General features: G+C 56.5%; 1 protein-coding gene across 2 annotated transcripts in view; it reads right to left on the minus strand.

Annotated features, from left to right (window-relative positions):
* The window catches only part of SRC (SRC proto-oncogene, non-receptor tyrosine kinase), a 29024-nt gene extending 21592 nt beyond the window's left edge, over window positions 1-7432 (minus strand). For both annotated transcript variants that reach the window (XM_064729733.1, XM_064729732.1), the window contains exon 1: window positions 7351-7432. The gene's annotated coding sequence lies outside the window, so the exon portion shown is untranslated. The remainder of the gene's footprint in view (window positions 1-7350) is intronic.
* Between the last annotated feature and the right edge of the window lie 8075 nt (window positions 7433-15507).

Genomic DNA, 15507 nt, shown 5'->3' on the forward strand with positions numbered 1-15507 from the left:
GGGGCAATGCTTCCCCAAAGCAGCCCTGTGGCTCAGCACTCCTCAAAATGTGCCCTTTTAACACTGGCCCCTGGGCATGCTGGCACCTCTGAGCTTGCACTTAATTCTCCAGTTTCCCCATGGTCAATCACAACCCTGCTGTTTCCATCCTCCTCCAGGCAAAAAACCAGGACAAGGGACTGACCCCACTGGAGACCTGGTGACACGAGCTGGCCCTTGGAGGAAGAGGGGTGATTTCTGTTCCCCATTTCTGCAGTGCCTCTCCCTGCACAGGCAGCCTCAGGCTCCAGGAAATGCGGTTTCCTTCTGCTTTCTGGAAGTGAACATCCACCCTGGGGGCTCTGGGGGCATGGCTGTGGCAGCACCCAGCCCACCCCGTGCCCTGGCCAGCTCCTGGGGAAGGGGCAGGCGGCAGCAGGAGGCTGCTGTGACTCACAGGTGTCTCAGATCCGGATAAAACAGTGGCTGCAGGGCTGACACACCCGTTCTGACCTGGGCAAGACAGCAGTGCAGGCAGGCGGCAAATCTCCAGGGCAGGGGGAGGAAGGGGGCAAGGAAGGCAGGAGGCAGAAAATCTCCACATCTGAGCAAGTCACAACCACCCCTGGCCACGCTGGCGTCACTGCTAAAACATTTCCCCTTTCAGAGAAACCAGCCCATCCAGTCCAGCCAGGCAAGGAGCTCCCAGGGCTCCTCTGGCCCTCCATGACCAGAGCCACAGCCCCATCAGCCCTGCTGAGGGGTCCTGTAGGACCCCCGTGGCAGGAAACCTCCCACAGCCCTCCTGACATGGAACAGGAACTGAAACGCTCTTGGGGAAAACAAGGGAAAATGCTGGCAGGGCTTGTGGGTATGTGACACAAAGCCATGGGGCTGGGAATTGCCCCTCTCCCAGCTGGAGGCTTGGCAGGACACCTGCTGGGGCTCACTGCAATGGGAGGGGATGAAGGACAAGCCCAGCAGAAACCAAGGCTCTTCTGTCACAGATTTCAACCACTTCCCACTTTGCAGACCCCTGAACATCTTCAAATAAATAAGCAGGATCCCACAGAGCACATTTATCAAATTTATGCTGATCATTTTCCTGGGTTTACTTTGGGACTTTGGGGCATTTGCCCAACACAAGCCCCATGCTCTGGGGAGCCATGGGACCACCAGCCCTAATGTCCACATGCTATGTGTGGCTGCAGGTCAGGACTCAATGAGCAGGGTCAGTGCACACTCAACTCCTTCCACCCCCATGGGCATGGATGGGACTGGGAGCAGGTCCCACATGAGTGATCACAGCATGGACTGTGGCTCTGGCCTTGGAACACCGAGGACATCACTGGCAACAGAGCCCTGAGAGATGCTGGTCCTCACAGCCACTCCCATCTGCACCACCAAAACAAAGCATCGCTCAGGATGCGTCAGAGGAACAACCAGGGAGGGTCCTGAGGGGCACAGCGAGATCAGCCAGCCCCAAAAAGCTTTTCCAAGCCCAAAATGCTGTGTTGGATTGCCAGCTGCTCCTGTGGTGAGTGGGATGCTCACACCAGAGAGGATCCAGCTGGGAGGTGCAGCCCCTGATGGTGCTCACTATCAACAACCTGAGCAGATGAAAAACAAAGAAAAATGCTGAGCTGGTGTCTTTTATCCCTGTCACTCCTGGAGCAGAGCTGGGCTCTGCACACCTCTGGCACTGCTCTGCAGTTGTGGTGGGGAGCAGAGATGGACTGTGGGTGAGGTGGATGTGACCAGTGACACGTGGACCTTGCACCCTCCCACAGCACCTCTCCAGCCCCTGCTTGTGCTGCTCATCCTCAATCAGGGACAGACTGAAGGGATGCAGGGACAAAGGGATGCAGGGTGAATCCTCTGCTTCCCATCACCTGTGGCTCACAGTGCCTTCAGCACAGCCTCCCTGGACCACAGCATGGGAGCAGGAGAGCTGTGCTAACCCCAAACCACCCAGAGGGCTCAGGTGAGCGTCCACACACACGTGCACACCCCTGGGGACACCTGTGCAGGCAGCCAGGTGGGCAGGCAGCTGCTGCCCTCCTTGCCCAGCCCCAGCCACACACACTGCTCCCAGCAGCCTGAGCCTTCCCACCCCACACACTCCTGAGCTCAGCTGCTCATGGCACTGGAGCATGGAGCTGATTCTGCTCACAACTACATCTGCACCCTTCCTGATGCCATGTCACCCTCCCTGCCTGGTGCAGCAGGCTGCTCACTGGAAGCTCCCTGCAGCTGTCCCACGGATTCCCAATCCCTTTCCCAGCACAGCAGGGCCCCACCAGCACTTGCCCCATGGGCAGGGGAAGGAAAGGGCCCATCTGAGCAGGGAGTGGCTCCAAGAGCCTTTCTGTGTAGTTTTTTTTGCATAAGTCAGCAAGCACATGCTTCAACCCGGGGACACGGGAAGCCCAGGAAGAGAGCACTGCCTGACCCCGCTGCTCTGGCACAGGCTGCAGCTGCAGCTGAGGATGAGGAAGGTGCTTGTGCTTCACAGAGATCAGATTCTGTCCGCCCTGCCTAAAGGGAGGATCTACCCATGGTGTGTGCATGGGGTAGGGCAGTGCAGCTGGGGATGGGAGAAGGGGAAACTGAGGCACACACTCTGTGTAAAACCTCACCAACTCCAACAACAGCTTCTCCTCAGGTGTTCCTAGGGGAAACTGAGGAATGCAGTGGGAAAGCAAAGTGGAGAAGTGAAACCCAGACACAATGCTACGCCTCCAACCCCAAATTACTGCAAAAGGGTGCCCTGAGGTGAGATATTTTTAGGATCAATTTAGCACTGACCTGACCCTCTCATGCTGCCCCCAAACTGGTGTGTGGCATGGGAGGGGGACACATTGCTCAGGACAGGCTGGACTTGTTAACCTCTGCCATGGTAGAGGGGGCAATGCAGCAATGGGCTTTTACCCTCAGGTTTTTGGTGGCCAAGGCTGCCAAGCACAGTCAGGAAGGATGGGAGCAGCTGCACTGGGTGGAAGCTATTTGCACAGCATGCAGTCAGGTTTCCATCCATCCATCCATCCATCCATCCATCCATCCATCCATCCATTCATTCTCAGCACAGGGGGCTCAGGGCCAGCTGAAACCCCACGGTCAGAGGAGTGAGACCACGACAGGTCAAGCATGGGCTGGGAAATTCGGGGCCAGCCTGTGAGTCTTGCAGCTCAGGGAAAGAAGCACAGCACAGCCCAAATCACACATGTCCCTCTTGGCTGCGGACCCCAAAGCCATCCTGGCATGGGGCCCACAGTGAGGTGAGGGCAAGCTTGCTACACAGGGGCCCCATTTCTTATCTTTTTCCCTTAAACACCCAGACAGTTCTGTTCTCCACATTTCTCCAGACAAGCCCACCAATCTCACATGCCATCCTATGGATATTTCAGATGCTGCATCTCCACTGAGACTACAAGGAGCTGGGCAGATTTGTTTAAGGGCTGAGTTAAACTCAGTGACCAGTCCCACCCTGCCCAGCAGGTGATGCCCCCGGCAGCCTGGCCAGCCCCCAGCCCTTGCAAACCCCTCCCTGCTCCCCAGTGAGAGCAGCCAGCAGATCCATAGCCTGCAGGGAAGTCAGTGCAACACGCAGATTTGCAGGTCCTGGTTCCTGGCCCAGGTTCAAACCACATTTGTTCCTGAAATCTGTTTCAGGGTTTTCTTTGCGAGGCGCGCGTGTGCAGAGCCATGTGCCCTGGTTCCCAACACAGCCAGTGCCAAGGTCACTGTGCCAACCTGGCACCGAGCTGGGGGCCTGGGTGCCCTCCTAAGCACACTCTGGGCAAGTGTGGAACTAGATGATCAGGGGAACTGGAACTAGATGAGCTTTAAGGTTCCTTACAACCCAAACCAGCCCACGATTCTGTGATGTACTGGACTATCTCCCACTTTGCTGCCCATTTAAGCAAAGAGGAACCAAAGGCTTTAAAGCAGCCCCGTGACACGGTGTGTTTTCTGCTGATGGGTGGAAACTTCAGCAAGACACGAGCCCTGGGGAGCTGGAGTGCACCACCCACAGCTACAGGCAGTCGGGAAGAGCAGCTCGGACTGGAAACAGTGACAATCCACGCTCCTGTCCCAGGAAAGGCCATGCATGGATGGTTATTTCCATCCACAGGTCCGAGCTGCTCTCCAGGCATAGGGTTCAAGGGCTCCCCTCTGCAGGGAGGTGCAGGGGTGTGCTGCTGTCTGACAAGGCTGTTCCTGATGGGATGCATGCTGGACACATCTCCAGGCGGGCTCCAGGGCGAGATGCGGATGTGAGCTCACATGGGAAATTGTTCCAAGAGATAAAGAAACAAGTTGGAAACCGAGCTGCAAAATAGACAGCACAGGAAACAATAGCACTTCAGATAGGCTGTCCAATTTCCCACAGCCGTGCCAGGAGTCCAGTGCTTTGTCCCAGGGATGCTCATGGGTCCCCCCTGCTCAGACATGCTGGGAGGAGGTGCAGGCTGCTTGCTCCCTCCTACCTTTTCTCTTTCAAGATCTTACAGGCATTTGCTGGTTGTTCAAATGAGAGGTTGGGGACCAAGTCCTTCAGGTCTCATTAAATAAGAGTTTAGCTCTGTGATGACTTCAAAGGCCAGGCAGGATCCCACAGCAGTAACAGGGAGAGGCAGATGGGATTCTGAAGGCGTGGGAGCCCCATGGTCCATCCCCTCCTTGCCTCAGTGAGTCCAGTGAAATGATGCTGCTTTGCAGGAGCTGCCCATCCTGCTAAAGGCCACCCTGTCTCAGGATTGCTGATGTCCCCTCCGTGCCACCAAGGCAGAAAAGGACCCTCTTGTCTTTGCAGCAGAGCCTCCACACTGGCTGGTCACTGCAGCGCTCTCCTTGTCTCATCCCCCTCTCCCCAGCCAGGGGCTGGGATGGCCCTCTCTGCCTCCCCATGGAACCTCCCTGATTTTCCATCACTCTGGCACAAAGTCATTAAAGGGCAGAGCTATCATTAGGGCATCTCCATCACACAGGGAGCACTGCAAGGCCACTAACGATCGAGACAGGGAACATCGGACTTCCCTTCCCTGCTGCTGCTGCGTAGCCCGTAAATAACCCTGTCTTGGGCTGTTTTGGTGAAGCCAGGAGGTGTTTAGAGGAGCCCCTGCCCTGCTGCTCCCAGGTCAAAGCTTGGAAGTGAGAATTGACCCTCGATCTCCTAAGCAAAGGCGTTCCTCCCTGATATATGAGCATTAACTGGCTAATGATTACAGAGACACAGACACAAGCCTTGGCTCAGACAATGAGTGCCACGGTTTTGCTCTGGGTGGATCTGGAGCCAGCAGAAGCTGGTGGCTTAGCACAGGTAAACCAGGATCAAACTCTATGGCAAAGGTGTCAAAGCAGCCCAACAGTGAAAATGACAGAAAGGATATGGCTTTAAAGTGCAAGATTGCTCATGTCTTCCTCCTCATCCCCTTCCTCATGCCTTCCTGGGCAGCCCTGTGACTGTCTGACCAACACCTGCTGCACAGGGGGCCTGGGCACATGTTGAGCCACTGGGTTCTGAGGGGCATCTCCAAGTGTGGCAGGGACAAAAGGATTCCCATCACTAATGCTGGATCTTGGGAAGGTTTGTCCTGACTCGATTCTTGCATTGGTCATGCTGGCAGTGGGTGTCTCCTTGGCTGAGAGGAGAGCAACAAAGATCCCCAGCACCTCCTCCTCTGGGAGCACCAGCCAGGCAGGAGAAAGAGAAATCAAGTCTTTTGTTACCACCTTCATTCAGTTTCATAGAGCACTGCTGGATATGTGCTGTGCTGTCCTGTCCCTGCTGCACAGGCAGGAGCTCACCTCAGGGAGCTCTGTACCCTCCACTGTCCCCAGCTCCTAATGCCCCTGTCTTGAGGGACCCCTGGCTGCATGTCACATCATGTCCCTTCCACTGCATCACTTCTGGGGAGCCAGGAGGCCGGGCCATGGCACACACAGGGCAGCACAACCTGCTCCCTGCCACCTACAGCCTTTACTGCTGCTCAACATCTCTGGGACCGGGACCAGGACCACAGTCACTTCTTGGCACCCAGTCCAGGGCTGAGCCCTGGCACACCACAGCAGCCACTGGGGTGAGGAAGGACCAGGGAGGAGTGCACTGTGCAGGCCAGCAAAACACAGGGAGGTGGAGCAGATCCGCACTCAGTCCAGCAGGTCTCACACGAGGCTGCACAGCTCCCTGACATGATGCCCAGCACCAGAGACGGCCATGCCAGGATCGGTACCACAAGATGCCAGCCCCCTGCCACACCTGTCCCCACGCACACAGCCCCCTGCCACACCTGTCCCCACACACACAGCCCTGTGCAGGCTGCCTCCCGTGTCCATCCCAAGCGGCCCCAGGATGCAGCACAGCCTGTCTGGGCAGTGAGCAGGATAAAACCTCATCCTGACCCCAGCGTGCCTCAGGGCAAAGCCCACCATGCTCCTCCATGGCACCGGGGGCTGTGACAGTGGGGACACGCCACTGCCACCACTCGCAGCCACACACGGGGGGTTGGATCGCCCAGGCTGCGACGGGGAACTTCCCGACTGGATGAAGTCTTAAATGGGAGAAGCCGGGGCTCTGCAGCCCCCCAGCAGCTGAGCCAGGCGGGCACGGCGAGGGGCACGACTCGGCAGCTCCACCAGGGCTGGACACTGGCCGCAGAATCACCGGTGAACAAACACAACAAGGGAAGCGGATCACGAGACATCAAAGCAGGGGGGCGATGAATATTTCATGTCCTGGCCTACATACAGCCCGGCTGTCCCCGCCCTGCGCTCCCGGGGGTCCCCCACAGCCCCTGAGCACAACAAAGGGGAGTTGCAGGCAGGCGGGGCCGCCCCGCCGGACCCCCGGTGTCCCCAGCTCTGCCCCGCCGGGCAGTGACACCCCCAGCCGGACCCACGGCTGCCCCACCAGAGCATGTGCATCCCGCTGGACCCACCGACACCCGGCGCCAGAGCGCCAGCATCCTTGTGGGGACCCGCAGCCAGGGTACCGCACGCTGCCGGACCCACAGCTGCCCCACGGCAGCCTGGGCACGCTCGGCTGGAGCCATCGCCTCCTTGCCGGGCTGCCAGCATCCCCGAGCAGACCCACAACCAGCTCGGGCCACCGCGGGCATTTCCCCGCCGCCCCGCCGGACTCCTCTGCGGGCATCCCACTGCGGGCATCCCCCCGCTGGTGCCCACTGCGGGCATCCCCCGCCGGACCCCACGGCCGGAGCCTGGACATCCCCCGCCAGAACCCATGCCCGGAGCCCGGACATCCCCCTCCGGCCGCACTGCCGGAGCCCGGGCACCCCCGCCCGCCGGAGCCCGCTGCCGGACCGTGGCACCCCCGCCTGCCCCACAGCGGGGCTGCCCGGCACTCACCTCCCGCCTGTCCGCGGAGCGGGGCCGCCCCCGCCGCTCGCCTCCAGCGCTCGGCCCCGGCTTTGTCTCCGCGCCGGGGGCGCGGCCGCCGCCCCCCGCCGCCGCCGCCGCCGCCGCGCTCGGTGCCCGCACCGCCCCGCACCGGGCCGGGCTCAGCGCTGCGCCGCCGGCAGCAGCATCGCGCAGCGCCGCGGCCCCGGCGCGCTGGTGCCTCGCCCGCCCCCGCTCACCCCTTCTGCGGGGCGGGGGGGAGCACCACGGGGAGGGGAAAATAAAAAAAAAAATTAAAAAAAAAAAAAGAGAGTAATATGGCAGCAAACCGGAAACGGAGGATGGGGGAAAAGGCAGCAGCAGCCCCTCCCCTCCCTCCGTGGCTTTTTTTTTTCCAGGGAGAAGGCTCCGGGCAGCCGGGCTCCGCGGGGCGCGCACGGGCCAGGGGCCGCCCCCGCCGCCGGCGCTGCCGGCGCGTCCCGGCCCGCGGCGGGGGAACCGCCTGGCTGCGCCGGGGACACGCGTGGGAGCGGCGGCCGCGGTCCCCGGGGCGCGTCGCCCCGCGGGTGAGGGGCTGGGGGTGCTCCCACCCGAGCCCTGCGCTGCTCGTCCCGGGGGGCTGGCTTGTGTGGCACCTGGGAGCCGGAGCTGGTAACACAACAGTGATTTTCAGGAGGCTGGAACCTCCTGGCTGGGTTGCGGTTCGCTTTATTCACAGCTCTAACACAGGGCGAATTGCGGGGGAAATGCTGTTTTGTCAGGTTCTGCTCCTCCCCATCCCCAGGAGGGACACCTCGCCTTCCCAGAGGACCGCAACCCACGTTCCCCCTTCTGTGAAGTCGGAAGGAGGCAAAACTTCAGATGGAAAAGCTGGCAAAGATAAACCACGTCCTGTGCCTCCCTGGGAACCCGGGGAACTTTGTGGGGCCCTTTGGAGGCAGCACAGGCACCCAGCGGTGTCTGTGCTCTGTTGGGGCATCCATTCCGCTTAGGGGTTAACATCTCCCGCTCGCCCCTGGAGCCGGTGTCGGATCCAAACCAAGGCAGAGTGGAGCTGCGGGTGTTCTGGGGGGCTCAGCCCCCAGCTGGCAGCATCACCCCCTCAGGTGTGTGTGTGTGCCCCTCAGTTCCACTCAGGCAGGTGGGCACACAGGGACAGTTCCACCCATCGTTCCCTTGCAGCAGCAGCAGCAGCGGGAGGTGGGAAATGCCCAGCTCTGCCCTGGCACCGGGGTGCACACACGGGCTCAGGCTCTGCCGGGTGCCCCGATGCCTGCACCCAGCCCGTCGGGGCTGCCCGACCAGCTCAGCGGCGCTGGCAGCCCTCCCGCCTCCCCCACTGGCGATCCATTGAAGTGTTCCCTGTCACGTTATCCTCCAGGAAGAAAGGGGGTGAAGCAGTCCACTCCTTAAACCCACATTCAGCTCTTTTATGCGGCACGCTCGGCTGCCGGCCAGCTGCAGTGACCCTTGTATTTGCACAGCCAGCAGCACCTCTGCCGTCCCTGCCCACCCCTCGGACCCACTGCAGCCACTCCGCGGGGCTTTTTCAAAAGCCCTCCTTCCTCTGAGCAAGATCTGACATTTCAGAAACAATTTGGGAAGTTAACAACTTTGAAAGAACTATGTGGTGGAGTTTTTCTTTCTGTTTCCCACTCTCCCCCCCACCCCCCCCCCCCCCCCCCCCCCCCCCGCGCCTTTTGAGTTATTAAAGAAATATTTCCCATGACACTGGCGAAGGCCAGCGAATCCATGAGTCACCAGGAACGGGGAGTCATGCACGCGCCGATCCATCAGCCGTGGCCAGCACATTGTGAGGGGCCCTTCCCTGGGAGGAGCTGCCGCTGATAAGGTCCCTGCGGCCGGGCAGGAGCCGCTTTCCCTCGGGGCTCCCTCCCCGGGCCGCCCGGGCTCCCCGGACACCCGTGGTGTGTGTGGTCTGGGGGTCAGCCCTGCCTGCTCCCCTCCGCAGCATCAACCGCAGGCTTGGGGGTGTTAATTCTTAGCCCTCCCCTCTGCTGTTCAGCTGTGGAGGGAGGGATTCTTCATCCCATGTGGGATGAAGGGATTAACCCGGTGGTGCAGGGCAGTCCTGGGTACTGCTCTGCTGACCCACACAGGGGAAAGAGGGGGTCACACAATGCCTGGCAGCCCCACACCTTGTCCCTGCTGCGCTGCACAGGGACACTCCCCTGTCCCTCCCTGTCCCAGGAGCTCCCACTCCAGCCCCGAGCTCAGCCGGAGGGGAGAACACCCCGGGGCAGCGGGGACCTGGCTCCAGCCCCGGGTGAGCTGGTGAGGATGACTCAGCCTCTGCTGGATGCAGACCCAAATCTAAGATGCAATTATGACTTATAAATATTTGTATTTTGTTTTTCTCTTTTGCAATCGGCTTCTTTTCTGCAGGCTGTCCCTCCCAATCGGAGTTCCCATCTCTGGCGGTGCCGGCCCATGGCTGCAAGGCAAACACCCACAGCACTGAGCCTTTCAACAGCCAGACCAAGTCCACGACACAAACTCTTCTTCTTCCTCTAAGATGATGCCAATGTGCAAATCTAAATTTACAAACAGACACTGTCTAAACCCAGACTCTTATCTTTTGGTCTCAAATGCTGGAATGTGCCCTCACAGGGCTGACATTAAACACGGAGTGCTGGTGATAGTGCGATTTAAGACCATTTAAACAATCCAGCTCACCTCAGGACACTCCTGGCTCAGACATGAGGTCTGCAGCCTGACAGCCCCTGGCCACCCACTTCCCTTTGCCTCCTACCTCTCTTCAAATATTTATCTTTAAGCAGTCTAATGCAAATTGCTGCTTTTTTCACCCAACCAGAGATTTCGGTCTCTCGTCTGAAACTCGTTTTCTTGATATGATTCTTCACTTTTAAATAGCGCTGATAAAACCCACCCCAGAGAGAGGAAGAGGGTTACAGAAACTGAAAACCAGATACTTTCAATTTGAACAAAAGTAGCACTGAGTATTTCCAGTGGCTTGGTTATTACAGGACGGCTTGAAAAGATGCTTTAAAAAGAAATGAAGACACGCTCAGGTATTTCTGTGTTTCCTTGCTGACCTTTACACGAGTTTCATCAGCAACAAGAAGAATGAGAGTTACTGTGGGCAAATGCTGTCATGCTCATGAGTAAGTAAGCAAGTACTTGGCTCCTTCCCCTCCAGGTGTGCAGATCAAACTGCTCCACAGGGCTCCTGAAATCCTCCTGTGAGGTAAGAGGGTGCTTGTTGGGTCCAGTGTTTCATCTGAGCCCTGACCTCCCCAAAGTAACCGTGGATTTACAACAAAACATCTATTCATCTCCAGCCGGCTTTATTTTTAAGCATCCCCTTGGCACGCGTGAATAAGTTTTGTCTGTTGGATTCTGTTCCTGAGGCTGCACTTTGTTCACTGCAAATTGCAAATACAGTTGCAGGAATTATTACTATTAATAATATAATGGTTGTGTTTGAGATGCTGGACAGAGAGAGAGGCAGCCGTGGCTCTTGCCCTGAGATTTTATGATTGAGCTTTACAGCCCTGCAAATAGTGAGTGTGAGATGGGAAATGATCAGCACCATCAGCCCTGTTAGGGAAGCTGCAGTTTCAAGCTCAGGAGCTGATTTACTGAGGGGGATTGACCAGAATAACCCTGCAGCACGAGCCATTTGGCAATATTTCATGCTACAAATGCTCATTCTGGCCATTCTCTCCCGCACTGAGCATCAGGGCTGCAGGAGCAGCAATCACCAGCAGCTTATAGGATAAAAAGGGGCACCTGAGAAGAAATTACCAGGAGGACTCAGGACCTGTTGTGTCTCTCAGTGTGGTGACAATCTGCTATGCAAAAGGGGCCCTTAGCCCCTGCCAGGAAGTGTCATTGCAAAATTCCCTGGGGAAAAGGGCTGTGGGGAAGCCACTGACTCGGTGACATGCAAATATTTAATAAGGAGGCGCTGAGTTCAACAGCTGTGGGCTGAAATTATCTGCATGGTCAATAAAGGCACATCATTTCCTGTCAGGGTTCTGACTGATAAAATATGCTTTGATATAATTTAAATTAAGTATCTTCGAATACAGCTCGTTTGGGCAAAAATCTGACACGTTTTGCTTCTTGCCTCAGCTCAGCATGAAAGCCACACACAAATGTTGGCATCTCCCAGCATGGAAATTCTGCTTTTTGGCCAGTCTTAGTATCCATAGAAAAAAAGAGTGATTCAGAAAAGCTCAGGGAAGCTCCTGCAGATGAGATTTATGGCCCTGCTCCTGGCTTGGTTTGGGAGCAGAGCAGCGGAGGATGGCTGGTTGGTGCAGAGCTCTGGTAGCCACATCCAGCAGACCCTGCCCCAGGGCTGGGGTGTTCCCTCCCTGCCAGCACCCAGCTGGCCTGAGCAGGCAGAGCTGCAGCAGACACCAGGGTGTTTCCCCTTAATCATCCAGCCTTGGTCCTTGGAGCGAGGGATGGGCAGAGGAGGCCACAGTCTGAATCTGAAAAACTTCAACCATGTGATGCTTGGATCCCAGCTCAGCTTAAAACAAGTTAAGTTAGGGGGGAGGTAGGGATGAGAACTGCTTGTGCCTTTTCTCAAAATGTGCTCCTCCTGCCCAGATCTGACACTGGGGATGTCTGCTTCACCAAAGGAGCCAGCACAACATCACAAGGAGCTGCAGCATGGAACCACAGCCACGAGGAGCCTCTCCTGCACACAGCCCTGCAGCTGTAGCCTGGCCCTTTGGCTAGAGCATTGGGCAAGGGCTGCCCTCAGGGAGCCCCAGGGATGTCACCCCACAAGCTCCAGCAGGGATCCTGCCTGCTCAGCCAGAGCTGAGGCACAAATGACAGCAGGAAACGTCTGGAGCTGATTCCTGGAGCTGCACAAGCAGCTCTGCCTGCAGAGCCTGATGGTGTCTGCTGTACTCTGGACTTTGGCTCGTGGCAAGGTGAATTTATAAGCTTGGGATGGCTTTTGCACAAGAGCAGCCAAAGGGAAGGCAGCAGGAACAAGCCTTGGAGCCAGGGACACCTGGGTTTAGCTTGGGCCAGATAGGAGATGTCTCAGGCCATTGCTGGGGCCTTCCATGGCCCCAGTCCATGCACTGGGACTGGCTGGACTTGACACAGGGGTGGCAGCTCTGGGACAGCCCCTGGCAAGAAACATGGAGCTGTCCCTTGTGCAGGTTTCACACAAAAGGAATGCTGTGCCAACAGGACTTCCAGCTGAGCACCATGCTAAAGACACAGCTCCTTGTCTGGAGCTGGAGATAGGGAGAAGTGAGAGCCCTTCCACCCACAGCTCCCCATTTGGGAGCTGAGCTCCTTTCACACAATGAGAGACACCAACCAGGCAACAGATGCTTTAAAATGTGACCCAAAGCAGGTTTACCTTGTAGCCAGCAGCCAGAAAAGCCATGGAGAAGCCCATCAGCCTCTGTGCTTCCTGCTCTGCATCACTGAGTCCTCACCTGGCCTGTGGTTTCCCAGGGATGGCAAGCAGAGTGCAAGGGGCATCAAAGTCACACAGGAGCCTGCAGGCAGTAAATGAAACCAGGGAAGCTGTGAGGAGAGAAGTGGGCACTGCAAGGGACACCAAAGCCACACAGGGCACTGCAGGCAGTAAATGAAACCAGGGAAGCTGTGAAGGAGAGAAGTGGGCACTGCAAAGGACATCACAGTCACACAGGGGCCTGCAGGCAGTAAATGAAACCAGGGAAGCTGTGAGGAGGGAAGTGGGCACTGAAAGAGGTTTGGGATTGCTCAAGACAAATCTTGTGTGTGGTGGTGAGAAGCAGGATCTGGGGGATGGTGTGGGGCACATGCAGCACCACAGCACCCACTCCTCACCAGCTCAGAAGTTTGGTATGGGATGGGTTTGGCTCCTCATGGCTTGGCACAGCTCTCCAGGGGTAGCCAGGGCTCCCAAGGCAGGGAGAATTCCTTCCCTGGCTGTTACATCTGCTGGCTGAAAAAACCATTGCCAAAATTTACAAAGGGACACCTTCCTCCATCCTGGGTGCTCCTGGACCTGCTCCTTCTTTCTATCAGTCCTTGATGACAGCAGGTAATGGCAGGTAAAATGTCTGCAAGGACAGAACTACTGCAGTGGATGTGAGTTTACAGGCTGGAAGCAACAAGAGGAGTGATTTATGGTGACAGAAAAGCCACAAATTGGGAAGAAGCACCATGACATGGGAAAATCAGCTGAATTTCAAGGGAAAGGCAGGAAGCTGATTGCATTGCCCTGCAATTGCAGCTCCAAGCAGGAAACACTTGGAGCAGCTACTGCACAGTGGCCTGGGTACCAAAAGCCAGAAAACACCCCCACAAACCAGCACTCAGAGGCACAAACTGCCAGAGAAGAGCTGGACCTTGGACCTGCAGTGAGTGTCAGCTGGAGGAGGAATGCAAACACTGATTACAGCCCACAGCTGTGGCCAGGGAGAAAGGGAATGCTTCCCAAACAAATCATCCCCCATGGCTGCACGAGGAAGAGGAGGGTCAGATCCCTTCCCAGTGCCAAGGCCAGCAATCAGGCTAATCATCAAACACACAGCAGTGCTCTGTACTCCAGCACTCTCCATTCATCATCCCGTTTGCTCACTGCAGTCAGTCTCTGATGCCTCATGAGATTAATAAACAAACAACTAAATCAATAGAGTCATCTCAATCCCTGCAGGCCACAGGCTGTGAACAACACAACTTCTGCCTGAAAGAAGTATCAGTGTGGAAGAGATGCTCCCAGGAGAGAAGTCCAGCACCCCAAAAATTAACACACACACACACACACACACACACACAGAGCAGCGCCCTGGCAAACAGATACTGAGCAGGTTCTCCCTTCCTACAGCTTCCTTATGGTCTCCTCAAGCATTGCCAATAGCCTGACCCTCCCTAAAGCCAGGCACTGAAGGAGTGTTTTCATTCTTTGTGACAGGCTGGGAAATAATCTGAGCTTATTGACTTGACAAGGGGGCTGCACTGCAAACATCAGTGTCTGAGGGCCTGGGGCTGCACTCCAGCCCTGTCAGCAGGGAACCTCAGCAGAATCTCTATTGAGAGAGGAGTGTGTATGAGAATGAAAGTAAATTAGGTCTGAACAAGATTAACAGGGATTTAATTGAACTATGTGAACTGGAACTCCAGTCACGAGCTACTTATTAGTGTGTCTCAAGGGATTGTGCTGCTGGCTCTGGGGGAGCACAAGGCTGCATTGTGAGCCTGGGACAGCTCCAGGGGACATCCATGGCCACAGCCTGGCCAGAGAGGCAGAGCTGCTTCAATGTGATCAGAAACAGGGGAAAGAGCTCCCAAATCCCAGCCACGTTTCTCCAGAGCTGGGGCATGTCCTGCTGAGGGACAGGAGCTCTGTGACACACACCAGCACAGGAAATCCTCAGCCAGCTCCTGGCTTTGGGTGGCACAGCAAGGTGTGGCTGCAGAGGTGCTGCCTTACTGGCAGGTACCTGGAGACAGACCTTTGAAAACCTCCCCTTCAATAAAATTGACTTAATGAGGTCTTCAGCTCCCTTTGGGATGTTAATTACAAAACAGCCTGGAGAAAAGTGCTGGGGAATTAAAGGAGTCGCCACACTAGTCCTTCTCTGCTTTGGTTTTCTGGTGAGAGAACCAGCAGACACTTGCCACAGCTTGGCTACCAGCAACCAACACACACTTGCCAGAGCTTGGCTGCCTCATTGGTCTCACTGCAGCCAGGAAGAGCCACCAGACAGCCCCATGCTCCAGCCATGCAAACCTGGGCTGCTGTGAATCCCTTTTACCAGCCAACTGAATCCCCATCAAATCCCCTGCTTGCATTGTTAACAATGCCTTTATTGGGGTGGGGATACCTTCATGGGGGCTCTTAGAGCCAAAAACCTCTCATGAGGGGCAAATTGATTTAGTCACTGGCTGTTTTTTTCCCTCCTTCCAGGAAGGTGAAGCAGTGTTAGGAAATAGTTTGCTACTTCCAAGTCAAACATAGATACAGATGCACACATGCCTGATAGTATTAACTAACCATTTTCTCACAGATTAAAGGATCTGAAAGGATTTCCCTTAATGGAGCATTTTAATGAATAAGTTATTTATGTCCCTGTGTTCCTATAGTCTGGGAGTTCTGGCAGCTTTCACAGTGAAATGTGAGGGAACAGACAGCACAACTTTAAACACAGA

This window comes from Zonotrichia leucophrys, chromosome 20 (assembly GCF_028769735.1).
Source record: "Zonotrichia leucophrys gambelii isolate GWCS_2022_RI chromosome 20, RI_Zleu_2.0, whole genome shotgun sequence".
Lineage (NCBI taxonomy): Eukaryota > Metazoa > Chordata > Aves > Passeriformes > Passerellidae > Zonotrichia > Zonotrichia leucophrys.